General features: G+C 44.3%; 1 protein-coding gene across 3 annotated transcripts in view; it reads right to left on the bottom strand.

Annotated features, from left to right (window-relative positions):
* LOC118385661 (leucine-rich repeat and fibronectin type III domain-containing protein 1-like protein) overlaps nt 1-18803 on the bottom strand; it is a 134545-nt gene extending 115742 nt beyond the window's left edge. For 2 of the 3 annotated variants that reach the window (XM_035772885.2, XM_035772893.2), the window contains exon 1: nt 17743-18803. The gene's annotated coding sequence lies outside the window, so the exon portion shown is untranslated. The remainder of the gene's footprint in view (nt 1-17742) is intronic. The other variant, XM_035772880.2, reaches the window with a different exon arrangement.
* Nucleotides 18804-20629: the final 1826 nt, after the last annotated feature.

The following is a 20629-nucleotide window of genomic DNA, read 5'->3' as shown; positions in this document are numbered from 1 at the left end:
CTCTCTCTGTCCTCTATAGCTCTCTCTCTGATATCCATCTCTCTCTCTCTCTCTCTCTCTCTCTCTCTCTGTCCTCTATAACTCCACATCTCTGTCCTCGATAACTCTCTCTCTCTGTCCTCATAACTCTCTCTCTGTCCTCTATAACTCTTTCTCTCTCTCTCTGTCCTCTATAACTCTCTCTGTCCTCTATAACTCTCTCTCTCTCTCTCTCTCTCTCTCTCTCTCTCTCTCTCTCTCTCTCTCTCTCTCTCTCTCTCTCTCTCTCTCTCGCTCTGTCCTCTATAACTCTCTCTCTGTCCTCTATAACTCTCTCTCCCTGTTCTCTATAACTCTCTCTCTCTCTCTCTGTCCTCTATAACCATCTCTCTCTGGCCTCTATAACTCTCTCTCTCTCTGTCCTCTATAACCACTCTCTCTCTCTGTCCTCTATAACTCTCTCTCTCTGTCCTCTATAACTCTCTCTTTCTGTCCTCTATAACTATCTCTCTCTGTCCTCTATAACTCTCTCTCTCTGTCCTCTATAACTCTCTCTCTGTCCTCTATAACTCTCTCTGTCCTCTATAACCATCTCTCTCTGGCCTCTATCTCTCTATAACCATCTCTCTCTGTCCTCTATAACTCTCTCTAACTCTCTCTCTGTGTCCTCTATAGCTCTCTCTCTCTCTGTCCTCTATAACTCTCTCTCTCTGTCCTCTATAACTCTCTCTCTGTCCTCTATAACTCTCTCTCTCTGATCTCTGTCTCTCTCTAACTCTCTCTCTCTCTCTCTCTCTCTCTCTCTCTCCTCTCTAACTCTCTCTCTCTCTCCTCTATAACTCTCTCCTCTATAACTCTCTCTCTCTCTCAATCTCTCTCTCTCTCTCTCTGTGTCCTCTATAACTCTCTCTCTCTGTCCTCTATAACTCTCTCTGTCCTCTATAACTCTCTCTCTCTCTCTGATCTCCATCTCTCTCTCTCTCTCTCTGTCCTCTATAACTCCCCTCTCTCTGTCCTCGATAACTCTCTCTCTCTGTGTCCTCTCTAACTCTCTCTCTCTGTCCTCTATAACTCTCTCTCTCTGTCCTCTATCTCTCTCTCTCTCTGTCCTCTATAACTCCCCTCTCTGTCCTCTATAACTCTCTCTCTCTGTCCTCATAACTCTCTCTCTGTCCTCTATAACTCTCTCTCTCTCTCTCTGTCCTCTATCTCTCTCTCTCTCTATCTCTCTCTCTCTCTCTCTCTCTCTCTCTCTCTCTCTCTCTGTCCTCTATAATTCTCTCTCTGGCCTCTATAGCTCTGTCTCGCTCTGTCCTCTATAACTCTCTCTCTCTGATCTCCACCTCTCTCTCTCTCTGTCCTCTATAACTCTCTCTCTCTGTCCTCTATAACTCTCTCTCTCTGTCCTCTATAACTCTCTCTCTCTGTCCTCTATAACTCTCTCTCTGGCCTCTATATCTCTTTCTCGTCTGTCCTCTAAACTCTCTCTCTCTGTCCTCTATAACTCTCTCTCTCTCTCTCCTCTATAACTGTCCTCTATAACTCTGTCCTCTATCCTCTATAACTCTCTCTCTCTGATCTCTATCTCTCTCTCTCTCTCTGTCCTCTATAACTCTCTCTCTGTCCTCTATAACTCTCTCTCTCTGATCTCCATCTCTCTCTCTCTCTCTCTCTCTCTCTCTCTCTCTCTCTCTGTCCTCTATAACCATCTCTCTCTGTCCTCTATAACTCTGTCTCTCTCTCTGTCCTCTATAACCATCTCTCTCTGTCCTCTATAACCATCTCTCTCTGTGCTCTATAACCATCTCTGTCCTCTATAACCGTCTCTCTCTGGCCTCTATAACTCTCTCTCTCTGTCCTCTATAAGTCTCTCTCTGTCCTCTATAACCATCTCTCTCTGGCCTCTATAACCATCTCTCTCTGTCCTCTATAACCGTCTCTCTCTGGCCTCTATAACCGTCTCTCTCTGGCCTCTATAACTCTCTCTCTGTCCTCTATAACTCTCTCTCTCTGTCCTCTATAACTCTCTCTTTCTGTCCTCTATAACTCTCTCTCTCTGTCCTCTATAACTCTCTCTCTCCGTCCTCTATAACTCTCTCTCTGTCCTCTATAACTCTCTCTCTGTCCTCTATAACCATCTCTCTCTGGCCTCTCTCTCTCTCTCTCTGTCCTCTATAACCATCTCTCTCTGTCCTCTATAACTCTCTCTCTCTCTCTCTCTCTGTGTCCTCTATAGCTCTCTCTCGCTCTGTCCTCTAACTCTCTCTCTCTGTCCTCCAACTCTCTCTCTCTGTCCTCTATAACTCTCTCTCTCTCTCTGATCTCAATCTCTCTCTCTCTCTCTCTCTCTCTCTCTCTGTCCTCTACAACTCTCTCTCTCTGTCCTCTATAACTCTCTCTCTCTCTGATCTCAATCTCTCTCTCTCTCTCTCTCTCCTCTCTCTCTCTCTCTCTCTCTGTCCTCTACAACTCTCTCTCTCTGTCCTCTATAACTCTCTCTGTCCTCTATAGCTCTCTCTCTGATATCCATCTCTCTCTCTCTCTCTGTCCTCTATAACTCCACATCTCTGTCCTCGATAACTCTCTCTCTCTGTCCTCATAACTCTCTCTCTGTCCTCTATAACTCTTTCTCTCTCTCTCTGTCCTCTATAACTCTCTCTCTGTCCTCTATAACTCTCTCTCTCTCTCTCTCTCTCTCTCTCTCTCTCTCTCTCTGTCCTCTATAACTCTCTCTCTGTCCTCTATAACTCTCTCTCCCTGTTCTCTATAACTCTCTCTCTCTGTCCTCTATAACCATCTCTCTCTGGCCTCTATAACTCTCTCTCTCTGTCCTCTATAACCATCTCTCTCTGTCCTCTATAACTCTCTCTCTCTGTCCTCTATAACTCTCTCTTTCTGTCCTCTATAACTCTCTCTCTCTGTCCTCTATAACTCTCTCTCTCTGTCCTCTATAACTCTCTCTCTGTCCTCTATAACTCTCTCTCTGTCCTCTATAACCATCTCTCTCTGTCCTCCATAACTCTCTCTCTCTCTGTCCTCTATAACTCTCTCTCTCTCTCTCTCTCTCTCTAATCTCTCTCTCTCTCTCTCTATAATCTCTCTCTCTCTCTCTCTCTACAACTCTCTCTCTCTGTCCTCTATAACTCTCTCTCTCTGATCTCAATCTCTCTCTCTCTCTCTCTGTGTCCTCTACAACTCTCTCTCTCTGTCCTCTATAACTCTCTCTGTCCTCTATAACTCTCTCTCTCTCTCTGAATTCCATCTCTCCCTCTCTCTCTCTCTGTCCTCTATAACTCCCCCTCTCTGTCCTCGATAACTCTCTCTCTCTGTCCTCTAACTCTCTCTCTCTGTCCTCTATAACTCTCTCTCTCTCTGATCTCCATCTCTCTCTCTCTGTCCTCTATAACTCCCCATCTCTGTCCTCTATAACTCTCTCTCTCTGTCCTCATAACTCTCTCTCTGTCCTCTATAACTCTCTCTCTCTCTCTCTGTCCTCTATAACTCTCTCTCTCTGTCTCTCTTTATCTCTCTCTCTCTCTGTCCTCTATAATTCTCTCTCTGGCCTCTATAGCTCTGTCTCGCTCTGTCCTCTATAACTCTCTCTCTCTGATCTCCACCTCTCTCTCTCTCTGTCCTCTATAACTCTCTCTCTCTGTCCTCTATAACTCTCTCTCTCTGTCCTCTATAACTCTCTCTCTCTGTCCTCTATAACTCTCTCTCTGGCCTCTATATCTCTTTCTCGCTCTGTCCTCTATAACTCTCTCTCTCTGTCCTCTATAACTCTCTCTCTCTGTCCTCTATAACTGTCCTCTATAACTCTGTCTCTCTGTCCTCTATAACTCTCTCTCTCTGATCTCCATCTCTCTCTCTCTCTCTGTCCTCTATAACTCTCTCTCTCTGTCCTCTATAACTCTCTCTCTCTGATCTCCATCTCTCTCTCTCTCTCTCTCTGTCCTCTATAACTCTCTCTCTCTGATCTCCACCTCTCTCTCTCTCTGTCCTCTATAACTCTCTCTCTCTCTGTCCTCTATAACTCTCTCTCTCTGTCCTCTATAACTCTCTCTCTCTGTCCTCTATAACTCTCTCTCTGGCCTCTATATCTCTTTCTCGCTCTGTCCTCTATAACTCTCTCTCTCTGTCCTCTATAACTCTCTCTCTCTGTCCTCTATAACTGTCCTCTATAACTCTGTCTCTCTGTCCTCTATAACTCTCTCTCTCTGATCTCCATCTCTCTCTCTCTCTCTCTCGCTGTCCTCTATAACTCTCTCTCTCTGTCCTCTATAACTCTCTCTCTCTGATCTCCACCTCTCTCTCTCTCTGTCCTCTATAACTCTCTCTCTCTGTCCTCTATAACTCTCTCTCTCTCTGTCCTCTATAACTCTCTCTCTGGCCTCTATATCTCTTTCTCGCTCTGTCCTCTATAACTCTCTCTCTCTGTCCTCTATAACTCTCTCTCTCTGTCCTCTATAACTGTCCTCTATAACTCTCTCTCTCTGTCCTCTATAACTGTCCTCTATAACTCTGTCTCTCTGTCCTCTATAACTCTCTCTCTCTGATCTCCATCTCTCTCTCTCTCTCTCTCGCTGTCCTCTATAACTCTCTCTCTCTGTCCTCTATAACTCTCTCTCTCTGATCTCCATCTCTCTCTCTCTCTCTGTCCTCTATAACTCTCTCTCTCTGTCCTCTATAACTCTCTCTCTGATCTCCATCTCTCTCTCTCTGTCTCTATAACTCTCTCTCTCTCTGCCTCTATAACTCTCTCTCTCTCTGGCCTCTATAACTCTCTCTCTCTCTGGCCTCTATAACTCTCTCTCTCTGTCCTCTATAACTCTCTCTCTGTCCTCTATAACTCTCTCTCCCTGTCCTCTATAACTCTCTCTCTCTGTCCTCTATAACTCTCTCTCTGGCCTCAATCTCTCTCTCTCTGTCCTCTATAACTCTCTCTCTCTGTCCTCTATAACTCTCTCTCTCTCTCTCTCTGTCCTCTATAATGCTCTCTCTCTCTCTGAACTCTATAACGCTCTCTCTCTCTGTCCTCTATAACTCTCTCTCTCTGTCCTCTATAACTCTCTCTCTCTGTCCTCTATAACTCTCTCTCTGTCCTCTGTAACTCTTTCTCTGTCCTCTATAACTCTCTCTCTCTGTCCTCTATAACTCTCTCTCTGTCCTCTATAACTCTCTCTCTCTCTCTCTCTCTGTCCTCTATAACCACCTCTCTCTGGCCTCTATAACTCTCTCTCTCTCTCTGTCCTCTATAACCATCTCTCTCTGTCCTCTATAACCATCTCTCTCTGTCCACTATAACCATCTCTCTCTGGCCTATATAACTCTCTCTCTCTCTGTCCTCTATAACCATCTCTCTCTGTCCTCTATAACCATCTCTCTCTGTCCTCTATAACCATCTCTCTCTGGCCTATATAACTCTCTCTCTCTCTGTCCTCTATAACCATCTCTCTCTGTCCTCTATAACTCTCTCTCTCTCTGTCCTCTATAACTCTTTCCCTCTGTCCTCTATAACTCTCTCTCTCTGTCCTCTATAACTCTCTCTCTCTCTGTCCTCTATAACCATCTCTCTGTCATCTATAACTCTCTCTCTCTGTCCTCTATAACTCTCTCTCTCTGGCCTCTATAACTCTCTCTCTCTCTGGCCTCTATAACTGTCTCTCCCTGTCCTCTATAACCATCTCTCTCTGGCCTCTATAACTGTCTTTCTCTGGCCTCTATAACTGTCTCTCTCTGGCCTCTATAACTGTCTCTCTCTGGCCTCTATAACTCTCTCTCTCTCTGGCCTCTATAACTGTCACCCTGTCCTCTATAACTGTCTCTCTCTGGCCTCTATAACCGTCTCTCTCTGGCCTCTATAACTCTCTCTGTCTCACATGTTTACTATATTCCTCCCTCTCTCTGTCCTCTATAACTCTCTCTCTGTCCTCTATAACTCTCTCTCTCCCTCTCTCTGTCCTCTATAACTGTCTCTCTCTCTCTGTCTCACATGTTTACTATATTCCTCCTTCTCTCCCTTTTCCTGCCCATCCCTCATCCTCTTGTCATGAATAGATCCTCTGCTTTTTGGGTTATTTATATGCTTTATATTTAGATCTGGACCAATCTACTCTAGGATCTTTGAGGAGAATGAGTTCGGGAATGTGATTCTCCCTGCATAATTCTGATCATAAACCCCCCCCCCGGTCTGCTTTTTCCGCCCCTTAACCCAACCTGATGTGTGTCAGTAAAGTCTTAGCTCAGGAATCCTCTCGACCGGCACACTAACGCTAATGTGGCTGGATGGATGGATGTACGCAGGCCCAGATGTGGCGTCATGGCCTGGTGACACTGAGCGGGATAGGTCTGCATAGACCCCACCGTCTGATAGGAGAGGATGCAGATGGTGACAGAGAACATTGTTATTTATATCATCCGCCCGGCAGGCTGCACTAGGCTGGGAGGGGGACTGGGAGAACACTGATATTCACAGGGCATTGCTGTGTGTCATGGTTGAGTTGCTGGCCAAGTGCTGCGCCCACTAGGGCCAATATAAAAAGTCCAGACAGAAATGTGTGACTTTGGACGTGTACAGCACAGGAGCTGACCTGGCAGTGAGGCCTGTCCCAGCCCGGGCACAGTGCAGTAGCTATCCATTAATACCCCCCCATCTAATCACGCAGTGAGTGGCACCAATCCAGCTGCCTGGCAGCAGAGGTCAGAAGCAGGCTGATTGAGATTCTGGCCGCTCACTAGGCAGGATGCAGCGGGATTGAGTCACCTCGGAATGCGGCAGCCGGGGAGGAGGAGGAACAGCCCCACAGAGCCAGATCTGTTCCCCGGAGGGGTTTCGTAAAGGGATTAGTTCAGTCTGTGGCAGTGGTTACAGCAGAGAGAGTGAGAGAGAGAGAGACACAGGTGGCGGGGCGAGAATATAGAGCACAGAATACAGGCCAGGATATGAAGTCAAAGGAAGGCCAACTGTTGAGATAAAATAAACGAGGCGTAGGAATTTAAGGTTGACTTGTGTAATAACAGGCCGTGGGACTTTTTGAACCCCCATAATCCATCAGTGGATGACGTGGAATCTTCTGTAGCCAACCTCGTCAGACACGATCGGGTTAGGGTAACCCTTACCCCTCACCCATTATCCCATACTTAACCTCTACCTTAGTGTAAAATGGCAAACACAAAGGAACACAAAGGAACTGAAAGACCCTCGTTTGCCGAATTCAAAATGAGATCCTTCCTAAACGTTGCAAGCAAATTATTGCAATTATAATCTTACATTTTAACAGTGAGGTGCCATCGGTGTGTCATCCTCTCGCTTTGACGTCACCCAAACGAATAAGAAAGGTCAAATAGACAACTGGCATAATTAGCGAGATAATAATAGTTGTACAATAGATGGAATACGAATTTGCTAATAGAAAAGTTTTGGGGCAATTTGAAAATTATACATTGTGGCATCTGACAGTCTCCCTCTTTTTCTTGCACAGCCACAGTAACAACCAACATGAGATGCAGAAGGCTACAGTCTCCAGGTCCAAGAATAGCCATAGAGCCCAAGATTCCATCTTGAAGAATGGCTTCTGGCGTGAGATGGGGGAGCGATGGACCCCCACTTTAGTCATAAGCCTGGTATGCAAATCTGTTCCATCACAGTGGGTGGTAACAGGGGGGCTGATGGCTAATAATAATAATAATATGACTTGTGATTTGATAAGGATCAATTAGTAAATGACATGCTGGGCTAATTGTGGACCCATAGCTAAAAAGGACCATTGTGATGCAATAGAGCTACACTTAGTGGTGTTAAGTACTGGATGGAGTGGATGGGGTGGGGGTGGGGGGGGGTAGAGGGGTTAAGGGGTGGCACTAGTGATGGGAGTGGGGTTATGAGCACTGTGGAGCTGACATACATGAGCGGTGTCATTAAGTAAGGGATCTGGTAGCTGGCTGTGATGTTAGTCTTTGTAGAACATAATTATACATGCATAAAACACACTTCCTGTAAATCCCGCTCCCTATGCTCGCCGGGGATTAGGACTTCCTGTCGTCATCATGCAGCACCGCGCTCACGACAAGGCCTACTCCGGTGCAGAAATATCTGCCTCAATCCCAGGGAGAAATGCATCAAAAAATGTCATCAAAGAAACACATTTGGTGCTGTGCCCTCTTCTTTTGGAGAAGGCCCAACCCTAACACACATTTGGAAAAGCCTTGTCCGAAAGACTCATTTAACCGATGCAGGGACAGAATCAACAACACATTATTGACTGTCGAAACAATAGCCATTGTGAAACGATCAACATGAGGGCGGCTAATGGAGGCCAGGCTTCCTGGCGTAGCTGGCAGGAAGCCTCGTCAAAGACGCCGGCTACATCAAGGTACAAAAACAGGAACCCAGGAAAAGGGTATCAATACGTGTCTGACATCTCAGCACGCTTTCACGTGTGATGAAAACACCTCCCACATTTTGAGGATCACACCACTTCACCAAGTTTTCACATTAGCATACAGCTATTCCTGAAGTTCTGTCCCCCCCCCCCTCTATCTTGGAGCATTGTTGGGTTTTTCCTGACACCGGGATCCTTGGGGGTGAAGAGACTTAATTACCACGCCGAAGTGTTCGGCTAACACGCCATCCTGGTTGATAAGCCCAGGCCTACGAGATAGACTTGAAAGGATTCGTGGCCTGAAGGACTAGATGGAAGAACACACCATAAGTGCTTACTAAGCGGGAACCGACACTTGCATTATCAACAGATCAGGTGATTGGTCCAAAACTGCTGAAATCTAGCACCTCGGTGGACGTGGTTACTGTAGCCTACAGGCACTGCTCAACCGAGAACAACTCTGACCATTATTTCCACAAAACCGTTAACGAGACCCTCCGACAGGCGATTACTAATGGCGACGGAGCTCATTTTCAACACAGAAGCGATATCGCGCTTTTACCATTCATTTCAAAATGCACCATGGAATACGCATGCACCCTCTCGTCGTTAAGTTAATCTGCGATCATAGTGAAATGTTGTTCCAACTGTGTTCATTTTAGACACATTCATTCTGGGAGGAACTCCTCCATTTTGGGAGGAACTGAATCCAACAGTTCCTTTTCGACTTGCCATGATTTGCGCTACAGGTTTTACGGTCTCCAAGTCGAAAATACAGTTTTAGCTGTAAATCATATTTCTGGAAGCTCCAACTGATTTCGGGAAAATCCTTACAAACCCTTCCGAGGCCAGGATGCTCCACCAGGCCTATTCTCACATTTAAATGGTGAACCCAGGAGCAGATGGGGCAGCCGTGTACCATATTATAGAGTCATGCTGGCACTGACAGCCACAGGCTGGCGGTATGATGTCCTCACCAGCAACATGGAAACTACATGGGCGGAGGGCACTGTCATTTCATGTGTCGCCTGTCTTTGAGACAGAAGGGTAGAGGGTGGGAGAAGGGATGGAGGGGGGGGGGAGGGGAGAATCTGGCATTCATCATCGCGGGACAAAGGACGCCAGACAGCACTAATAGATCTCGAGAGATACAATACCTCGGGTAGCGCATACACTCTCTTTGTTAATTTGAGGACAGCGTATCTCAAGATTTCAAGTGTTTTTTTGTCACCTCCGGGCACACAGCAGAATGATAAAAGGAGGGAGATAAGAGTCCAGACATGCACACAGATCCGTGGCAGCTGTTGAACAACAGAGCCAACGTCAGCCTACCCATTAACACACACAGGGAGTGGATCAATGCAAGAATGCAGAGGGCAACAGGTTACTGCCAAAATAAAAGAACACACCAACATAAAGTGTCGTAAAAGGGCGTCGAGCCACCGTGAGCCAGAACAGCTTCAATGCACGTTGGCATAGATTGTACAAGTGTCTGGAGGAATGTTGGAGGAATGTGACAACCTTCTTCCACGAGAAATTCCATCGTTTGGTGTTTTGTTGATAGTGGTGTAAAACACAGTCTCAGGCGCCGCTCCAGAACTACCACTGGGACCGTGCTCCCACCCATCAAGGACATCTACTCGAAACGGTGCCTGAGGAAGGCCTGCAGCATCCTCATCAAGGACCCCACACACACCAGGCATGAGCTGCTCATTCCCTCACCGTCAGGCAGACGATAATCGGAGCACGAGGTCTGATAACAGCAGGATCAGAGACAGTCTCAATCTACAAGCCATCAGACTGCTGAACACTTGAACTGGAGTGACCACCTTCACTGACTCTCTGCACCCTAGCGCGCGCACACACACACACACACACACACACACACACACACACACACACACACACACACACACACACACACATATATATACAGTTGAAGTCAGGCGTTTACATACACTTAGGTTGGAGTCATTAAAACTTGTTTTTCAAACACTCAACAAATGTATTGTTAACAAACTATGGTTTTGGCAAGTCGGTTAGGACATCTACTCTGTGCATGACACCATTCATTTTTCCAACAATTATTTTCAGACAGATTATTTCACTGCATCACAATTCCAGTGGGTCAGGAGTTTACATACACTAAGTTGACTGTGTCTTTAAACAGCTTGGACAATTCCATAAAATGATGTCATGGCTTTAAAAGCTTCTGATGGGCTAATTGACATCATTTGAGTCAATTGGAGGTGTACCTGTGGATGTATTTCAAGGCCTACAAACTCAGTGCCTCTTTGCTTGACATCATGGGGAAATCAAAAGAAATCAGCCAATACCTCAGAAAATAACTTGTAGACCACAAGTCTGGTTGATCCTTGGTAGCAATTTCCAAACGCCCGAAGGTACCACGTTCATCTGTACAAACAATAGTATGGAAGTATAAAGGCCATGGGACCACGCAGCCGTCATTCCGCTCAGGAAGGCGACACATTCTGTCTCCTAGAGATTAACATACTTTGGTGTGAAAAGTGCCAATCAATCCCAGAACAACAGCAAAGGACCTTGTGAAGATGCTGGAGGAAACAGGTTCAAAAGTATCTATATCCACAGTAAAACGAGTCCTAAATCAACATAACCTGAAAGGCCGCTCAGCAAGGAAGAAGCCACTGCTCCAAAACCACCATAAAAAAGCCAGACTACGGTTTGCAACTGCACATGGGGACAAAGATCCTTACAGGCTTACAAGCCGAAGAACACCATCCCAACCGTGAAGCATGGGGGTGACAGCATCATGTTGTGAGGGTGCTTTGCTGCAGGAGGGACTGGTGCACTTCACAAAATAGATGGCATCATGAAAAGGATTGTGAAAAACTGAGGGAAAATGTATTTGGCTAAGGTGTCTGTAAACTTCTGACTTCAACTGTGTGTATATATATACAGACACAGACACATACACAGACAAACACACACACACACACACACACACACACACACACACACACACACACACACACACACACACACACACACACACACACACACACACACACACACACAGCAATTGGAAAGTATTCAGAACCCTTGATTTTTACCAACTTTTGTTACGTTACAGCGTTATTCTGAATTGAATAAATACTTTTGTTCATCATCAATCTACACACAATACCCTATAATGGCAAACCAAAAACAGTTAATTAGAAATTTGTGCAAATGTATTACATTTAAAAAAACTGAAGTGTTACATTCAGACCATTTACTTAGAACTTTTTTAAAGCACCTTTGGCAGCGATTACAGCCTTGTCTTCTTGGGTATGACACTACAAGCTTGGCACAAGTGTATTTGGGGAGTTTCATTCATTCTTCTCTGCAGATCCTCTCAAGCTCAGTCAGGTTGGATGGGGAGCTTCGCTGCACAGCTATTTTCAGGTCTCTCCAGAGATGTTCAATCGGGTTCAAGTCCGGGCTCTGGCTGGGACACTCAAGGATATTCAGAGACTTGCCCCGAAGCCAGTCCGGTGTTGTTTTGGCTGAGGGTCCTGAAGGTCCTGAGTGCTCTGTGGCAGGTGTTCATCAAGGATCTCTCTGCTCCATTCATCTTTCCCTTGATCATAACTAGTCTTCCAGTCATTGCCGCTGATAAACATCTCAACAGCATTATGCTGCCACCACCATGCTTATGGGGCGGCAGGGTAGCCTAGTGGTTAGAGCGTTGGACTAGTAACCAGAAGGTTGAAAGTTCAAATCCCCAAGCTGACAAGGTACAAATCTGTTGTTCTGCCCCTGAACAGGCAGTTAACCCTAGGCTGTCATTGAAAATAAGAATTTCTTCTTAACTGACTTGCCTAGTTAAATAAAGGGTCAATGAAAATGCTACACCATAGGGATGATGCCAGGTTACCTCCAGATGTGATGCTTGGCTTCATCAGACCAGAGAATATTGTTTCTCATGGTCTGATAGTCTTTACGTGCCTTCTGGCAAACTCCAAGTGGGCTGTCATGTGCCTTTTACTGCTTCCGTCTGACCACTCTGCCAGAAAGGCCTGATTGGTGGAGTGCTGCAGAGATGGATGGTTCCCCCATCTCCACAGAGGACCTCTGGAGCTCTGTCAGAGTGACCATCAAGTTCTTGGTCACCTCTCTGACCAGGGCCCTTTTCCTCTGATTTCTTAGTTTGGCCGGGTGGTCAGCTCTAGGAAGAATATTGGTGGTTCCAAACTTCTTCCATTTAAGAGTGATGGAGGCCGATGTGTTCTTGGGGACCTTCAATGCTGCAGAAATGTTTTGGTACCCTTCCCCAGATCTGTGCCTCGACACAATCATGTCTCGGAGCTCTACGGACAATTCCTTCAACATCATGGCTTGGTTTTTGCTCTGATATGCACTGTCAACTGTGGGACCTTATAAAGACAGGTGTGTGCCTTTCCAAATCATGTCCAATCAATTGAATATACCGCAGTCAAGTTGTAGAAACATCTCAAGGGTGCACCTGAGCTCAATTTCGAGTCTCATAGCAAATGGTCTGAATACTTAAGGTATTTGTTTTTTAATTTTTTATACATTTGCAAAAATGTTTTAAAAAAACTGTTTTCACTTTGTCATTATGGGGTATTGTGTGTAGATTGATGAGGAAAAATGAAATGTAATCGATTTTAGAATAAGGCTGTAACGTAACAAAATGTGGAAAAAGTCAATGGGTCTGAATACTTTCTGAATGCACTGTATATATGCTACCATTCAAAAGGTTGGGGTCACTTATAAACAGACACCTCACAAGGCCTCAACTGGCAGCTTCAATAAATAGTACCCACAAAACACCGGTCTCAACGTCAACAATGAAGAGGCAACCCTCAGGATGCTGGCCTTCTAGGCAGAGTTGCAAAGAAAAAGCCATATCATCTCAGACTGGACAATAAAAAGAAAAGATGAAGATGGGCAAAAGAACACAGACACTGGACAGAGGAACTCTCCCTAGAAGGCCAGCATCCCGGAGTCGCCTCTTCACTGTTGACGTTGAGATTGGTGTTTTGCTGGTACTATTTAATGAAGCTGCCGGTTCAAGACTTGTGAGGCGTCTGTTTCTCAAATTAGACACTCTAATGTACTTGTCCTCTTGCTCAGTTGTGCACTGGGGCCTCCCACTCCTCTTTCTATTCTGGTTAGAGTCAGTTTGGCTGTTCTGTGAAGGGAGTAGTACACAGTGTTGTACGAGATCTTCAGTTCAAGTTTCTCGCATGGAATAGCCTTCATTTCTCAGAACAAGAATAGACTGACGAATTTCAGAAGAAAGTTCTTTGTTTCTGGCCATTTTGAGCCTGTAATCGAACCCACAAATGCTGATGCTCCAGATACTCAACTCGTCTAAAGAAGGCAAGTTTTATTGCTTCTTTAAATCAGCAACAGTTTTCAGTTGTACTAACATAATTGCAAAATGGTTTCTAATGATCATTTAGCCTTTTAAAACGATAAACTTGGATTAGCTAACACAACGTGCCATTGGAACACAGGAGTGATGGTTGCTGTTAATGTGCCTCTGTAGATATTCCATAAAAAAATCTGCCGATTCTAGCTACAATAGTCATTAACATTAACAATGTCTACACTGTATTTCTGATCAAGGCGGTACATGTCCAGGCCCGTCTGAATTTTGCTAGAGAGCATGTGGATGATCCAGAAGAAGATTTGGAGAATGTCATATGGTCAGATGAAACCAAAATATAACTTTTTGGTAAAAACTCAACTCGTCGTGTTTGGGGGACAAAGAATGCTGAGTTGCATCCAAAGAACACCATACCTACTGTGAAGCATGGGGGTGGAAACATCATGCTTTGGGGCTGTTTTTCTGCAAAGGGACCAGGATGACTGATCCGTGTAAAGGAAATAATGAATGGGGCCATGTATCGTGAGATTTTGAGTGAAAACCTCCTTCCATCAGCAAGGGCATTGAAGATGAAACGTGGCTGGGTCTTTCAGCATGACAATGATCCCAAACACATCGCCCGGGCAACGAAGGAGTGGCTTCGTAAGAAGCATTTCAAGGTCCTGGAGTGGCCTAGCCAGTCTCCAGATCTCAACCCCATAGAAAATCTTTGGAGGGAGATGAAAGTCCGTGTTGCCCAGCAACAGCCCCAAAACATCACTGCTCTAGAGGAGATCTGCATGGAGGAATGGTCCAAAATACCAGCAACAGTGTGTGAAAACCTCGTGAAGACTTATAGAAAACGTTTGACCTCTGTCATTGCCAACAAAGGGTATATAACAAAGTATTGAGATAAACTTTTGTTATTGACCAAATACTTATTTTCCACCATAATTTGCAAATAAATTCATTAAAAATCCTACAATGTGATTTTCAGGATTTTTTTTCTCATTTTGTCTGTCATAGTTGAAGTGTACCTATGATGAAAATTACAGGCCTCTCTCATCTTTTTAAGTGGGAGAACTTGCACAATTGGTGGCTGACTAAATCTTTTTTGCCCCACTGTATATATTCATGCGACATAGAGCTGGGAATTGCCAGGGACCTTACAATACGATTATCACAACACTTATACATATTGTCGATACAATATGTATTACTATTTGATACTGTAATTTTATTGCGATTCCATGTTAAAAACATATTTCTCACCATATTGTCTGCCGCAGAGGGACAAGAGAGAGCCACGACATAACGAGTCTTGATCAGTCCTGGAAATAAAAGTGCTGAAAAGATACTCGCTCCTTATTTTAAAAGAAGATGGAGAACAATTTGTGGTTCAGTGAAGGTACAGGCAACTAGCGGAGCAATGATATTGCGATATTCGTCCAAAATAATATCCCGATATTTAACTGAATCAATTGTTTTCCTCTGTCACTAATGCTACACATACAACTGCTGCTACCAGACTTATAATGATTGCCTAAATACTGCATCATTTAAACACTTGCGCCCCAATCCCCCCTTCCCTGAAACACACGTACATTTTGGACTATAAATTGTGGCTTCCTGTATTATACTTATGCTAATATGTATTCTTATTGTTGTTGCATTGAGAAGTAACCTGCAGGTTAGCATTTCATTGGACAGTGTATACCACGCAGCACATATGACTCATAAAACTTGAGAACCTCAGTAAGTGTTCAACTGGGTTGAGATCTGGTGACTCAGATGACCATGGTATATGGTTTACGTTGTTTTCATGCTCATCAAACCATTCAGTGACCACACGTAACCCTGTGCATGGGGGGCCTAGCCATGGTCGCTAAAATAATGGCCTGCCCTGCTTGTTTATGCTGACCCTAACACCTCAGCTCCACTATACGCATTGCGTTGCCTTGCCATCAGCGTCAGGACAATGTGATGTTCTGCCTGCTACACGGAATGCGTTGTTTTGAGAGAGAAGAGGAGCAGAAGGAAAGAGTGACTATATTATATTTCCCCTATTGTACTGTTCCGTTATGTATAAGTGCAACAGCTTTTGTCCAGTTATTCGCAAGTATTAATTCAGTTGTTGCTAATGGTTGTACTAAATCATCTTATAATTACACAAGTTGATTTTGTTTACATTGTGAACAGTCAAGGTCAAGGTTCATCAATCTTAGTGAAAGCAACCAGTGGTGTCTGCTCGAGGCCATGCAATAATCAACTTTATTTCTCCTTATTTCTTTCAGGAATGACAGGATGAGCTGTCGCGTCAGCCATCGAGAATTGAACCTTGGCCATTCTTGAGCTTGGACGCTGCAACGCGAGCGCAACATGAGCAGTACAGCAGCTTAGATTGACTTCAAAGGAAGGCAATCCCTCAATTGCTCACCGCTGATGGCAACGCCGGATGCCCAGTGGCTGTAGTGTAGTAGCAGGGCCTTTACACCCCTGCTTTTCAACACACTTTGCATCCTTCATTTGTTCAAGTGTTTCCATTATTTTTTGGCAGTTACCTGTATCTAACCAGACAAACATGCACGTGCCATCTGACCTGGATGGTTTAGTAGCATATTAACGTTGTTTCCACAGACATAAGGACATTGCCATGTGAAGCATAACTGACTTTAGCTCATGTGAGGAGGGAGCTGCAAAGCGCTGGTGCTCCGTGGCCCCCTACCTGCAGTATAAAATAAGACATTATCAGGCACTGCAGCTTCACATTCAGAACACTCCTCGCTGGATTTACGGTAGAAGGGATATACAGCTAGGTGTAGAAAGGATATACAGCTATGTGTATAAAGGATATACAGCTAGGTGCTGCCTCAGTGGGAGAAAAAAAAATGCACCGCCATGAGTGGGCAATGAAGAGGAGAGACCTCGGGCGGCGGCCAAAAGCCGAATTGCACAAGTTCAACGACGTGCATTAGGCTAACAGCCAAGTAGCTCAGGTGGAACATATTCATTAAAAGTGGTCCTGTGTTATGTAATGCCAAGGGAGGCGAATGATTAAAAGTCATTTTGAATTATTGAAGAAACATAGATCCACCACGGTGCAATACAAAAAAACAAAACAAAAAAAAAAGAGTAGACCAGACGTTGTGAGTAGACGAGACGAAATTGTGTTACTGCTCATCACATTAGTCATCACATTACTCATACGCAGAGGCATTTCTTAAACTTCATCCTTGACGTTGTGGGGAACATCAGTGTCCCGACATAAATGCTGTGTAAGGCTTGTGGAATTGCAAGGTGATTGGAGATCGATTTCACAGACACGGTCTCGCCCTTTTTCTGTCTTTTTGAAATGGATCAACACAAACACGTTGGCTAGGTTCCGTTCAGTCAACGTTGTTTAAAATAACTTCCGATGCATTCGTCATAATTAACACTTTCTTCACATTCTAGGCTACCATCTCCATTGGCCACAGTGGACTTGACACACAATCGAATCGATTTAGAAAATGCAATGACTATAACGAATCGCAAGAAGCTTATTTCACAAAGTCGCCAAGCAGTTTGGTGTGCTGTACGAGTGAGTGCATGTCGTATTTGTCACAAATCAAGACAGAGAAGGATGATGATTGGATGAAAGAATGTATGTAAGTGGTAAATATCTGGATGGGGGAACAAACTTGATAATGACCATATCTACATTTCCTGTGGATGTTTGTGTCGTGAGACAGTCAAACAGGACTAGAGTAGTCACCTTTCTCCCAACGAATGGTGCAATTGCCTATCCATAGACCATTACGCCGCATTCTGTTTTAGACTCCCACCAAGTCAAACAAACCACACCTGATCCACACCTCGTAATAGCCTACCATGAAAAAGGAAATTACACAGGGAACTCTACTATAACGTAACAGCTCAATGTGACAATATGTAGAAACAATTCTCACTTTTTTTCTTACTATGTTTTGTCCGGATTGAAAATCATGCATATGAGAAAACAATGAAATCATGATGATAGATGGTTACCTCTATTCCCGATATTCCTGATGTTGCCTCTCCGTTATATGTCAATCTCCAGGAGGCTATGCCACGAGGTAAATAGCCCGAGTAGATTTGAACAATAAATGCATCGATTTGCCGCGGGTCTGCTTCCCCAGTAACAGAGTGAAGAAGCAACACAACCAGCCAAGATTTCTGGACTTGGTGCGCAAAGAACACTCACTTGCACCGAGGAGGGCAGTTGCGTTGCAATTAGTTCCCACATATATTATCACCCAAATGAGTAGCATCTGTGCGTGCGATTTCCAAGTCTGACATGTCTTACTTTTTTAGCTTCAAATGAGCCGACCCAGACGGAACAGCCCTGTTTCCCAATGTTTTCTGCAGAACACAACGGACATTCTAAATAGTGGCAGTGATTGTAAATTAATCTGCTGAGTCCATCATATCCGAGCCCCGACCTCGATCGTTAGTAGCCTTGTTGAGGCAGGAATATCCGTATCAGGTATACATCCTTTGAGCGAAGACCTGGAAGTTCATTCGGTAGTGACTGGTGCTAACCGGACGACTCGCACTTACATTCCGCTGCTCTGTAGTTCGCGGAGAAGAAACTAAACGTCCGTGGGCGTGGCGTACCTTTTGGCCGGAGCTAAGAGTCTGGATAGCCAGGCAAATTCTCTCCACAGATACATGCCGCAGCCGGCCAACAAACTCTGTACACCTCCGACTTCTATTGTCAAAATGGTACTGCGTTTATGGGATTACAAATCGGTCATTCAAATCATGCTGTCGAGCGTGGTGTTTTGCTTTAAGAGACCGTGTATTGACTGCTGTCAAAGATCACGTTGTATTGACAGTGAAGCCTTGATCACGAAACAGAGGACTCCTCAAATACAACCAAAAAAAAGAGCACAACATTTCTGATGATGATGATGCGTGTACTTTGGCGAAGAGTCTACTTTAACCAACCCACAGCAGGGAGTGGATTACTGTGCTCAATTTACATGTTTTATAGGATTATTTGAATGTGCGCAATTATAGGATTTAATCTGAGGAAATGTTCTACATGCAAACCGCTATATTTTCAAAGAGCCATATGATGGCGATGTTTCAGAAATGAGCTAAAACATGTGGTCGGAATGTGTATCCTTTCTGACATGTAGATTATAAATGTAATATAGCCTAATATATTTATCCCCCCCCCCTGTTGTGTTCGTTTCCTGTTAATTAAATCTGTGTTCCTGGTCCAAAATGACCACCCCATTATAGCCGATTATAAATCCATAATAATACATGTATTATCACCTAATGTTGCGTTAGATCTTTTTATCAACTTAAGTTCTTGTGAACATTACAAGTTTTTAACTTCTATTCGTTATTTATGGCCTGTAGGTCTCATTGTCCTGAGCTCATACAACTCGTTTTTTAAGTAAACAAAAGTGTAATGTATGGCTTATTTTGACTATTACAATAATCAGAGGAAACATATTGTGCTATTTATCACAGACTACTTTGAGTCAAAGTTTAACAAGGACTTTCTCCTCCTCATCAGTGTCATGATCACAGTTATGATCATGAGCCTCACAAACAGTATGTTGTTTGGTCATTGTTCTGCCACGGAATGGATTGTGAGCAAGGCCTCAAAAAAGCTTTATATACCAGAGCTCAGAGAAAAGTTCTATATATTATGGAAACAATGTTGCGTTTTTTTGTGAGAATGCCAACAGGTGTGGTTAATTTGGGGGAAAGATTCTATTGGGGAAAGGTTCCTGAGGGGGTTGCTATGGAAGCCAAAAAGGGGAGTGAGGTTTGTGTGTGCTCAAACACACATGCATGTGGGAGGTTTGGGAGAGGAAGTGTGTCCATCTGATGAATGGGCATGTGCCTGAACTCAATTTTATACACTAATTGTAGTCTCACCCACTCATTTCTAACGACCTTTTGACCGGGAACACGACAGGTGTACAAAACTTAAATAAAACACCCAAATGTTACGACATTTTCCAAATTTGTTTTGTGTGTTCAGATGCCCTGTGTGGACACAATCATGGAATCTCATGACAATTAGATTAAATTAACTACATTTTTCAAAGACAACTTGTAATTCGGTCCAATTCGACCGGAAGGAGGAGGGTTAAGTTAGTATTGATTAAGAAAGTATACCACACCGGTAAAAAAAACATGATTTCAGGGTCCAGAAGCGCTGTATCACTAGTCAGTTAAGCACCATGGACAGCGCCGAGCATGCATAGAAATTCAGCACCGTTTTCTCACAAAGTAGCATGGACAGCAGCACGATTTAGGTCTGAAAATCTTTTCTGATCAGGTCACGTCTCTCACTCACTCAGACACGTTTCTCCTCTGCTACCTCTGTGACAGAGCGGCTCTTCTCCATTTTGATCTCATTTTAGGGAAGAGTGCTTTTTAGGTACTCGGCGTCAGACACTGATACAATGATGATTCAGAAATTGAACCACAGTCAGTGGGAGGTACGCCGATAACTTCACCCACTGAGTAAGAGCAAGGACCAAAGTTCATAAGGACCGTATAATTAATCAGATTGTTTTGTTTAGGAAATTTGACTAAATTGTTGGTCACAAGACATAAATATGTTCGCATGTAGTGGCTATAGCATAAGCTATAGCTAAAGCATACAATCACTCCGTTATTGGTGAGCTCCAATATCCTCCAATGGAATTCACTTTCTTCAGCTTATGATTAGTGTCCTTGACTGGGCTTGAGTCCCTAACTGGTTTTCCCTATATTTGCTACATTGGTGTCAAAAGTGGCATGAGGCTATCAGGACATGTGACTTGTGGGAAGATATGAGTGAGTAACAGAAAGAGGGATTAATAATATAGACATCGGGGTGGCAGCGTAGCCTAGTGGTTAGAGCGTTGGACTAGTAACCGGA

This window comes from Oncorhynchus keta, chromosome 1 (genome assembly GCF_023373465.1).
Source record: "Oncorhynchus keta strain PuntledgeMale-10-30-2019 chromosome 1, Oket_V2, whole genome shotgun sequence".
Taxonomy (NCBI): domain Eukaryota; kingdom Metazoa; phylum Chordata; class Actinopteri; order Salmoniformes; family Salmonidae; genus Oncorhynchus; species Oncorhynchus keta.
Note: the sequence above shows the minus strand (reverse complement) of the source record. Positions and strands in the feature narration are given on the sequence as shown.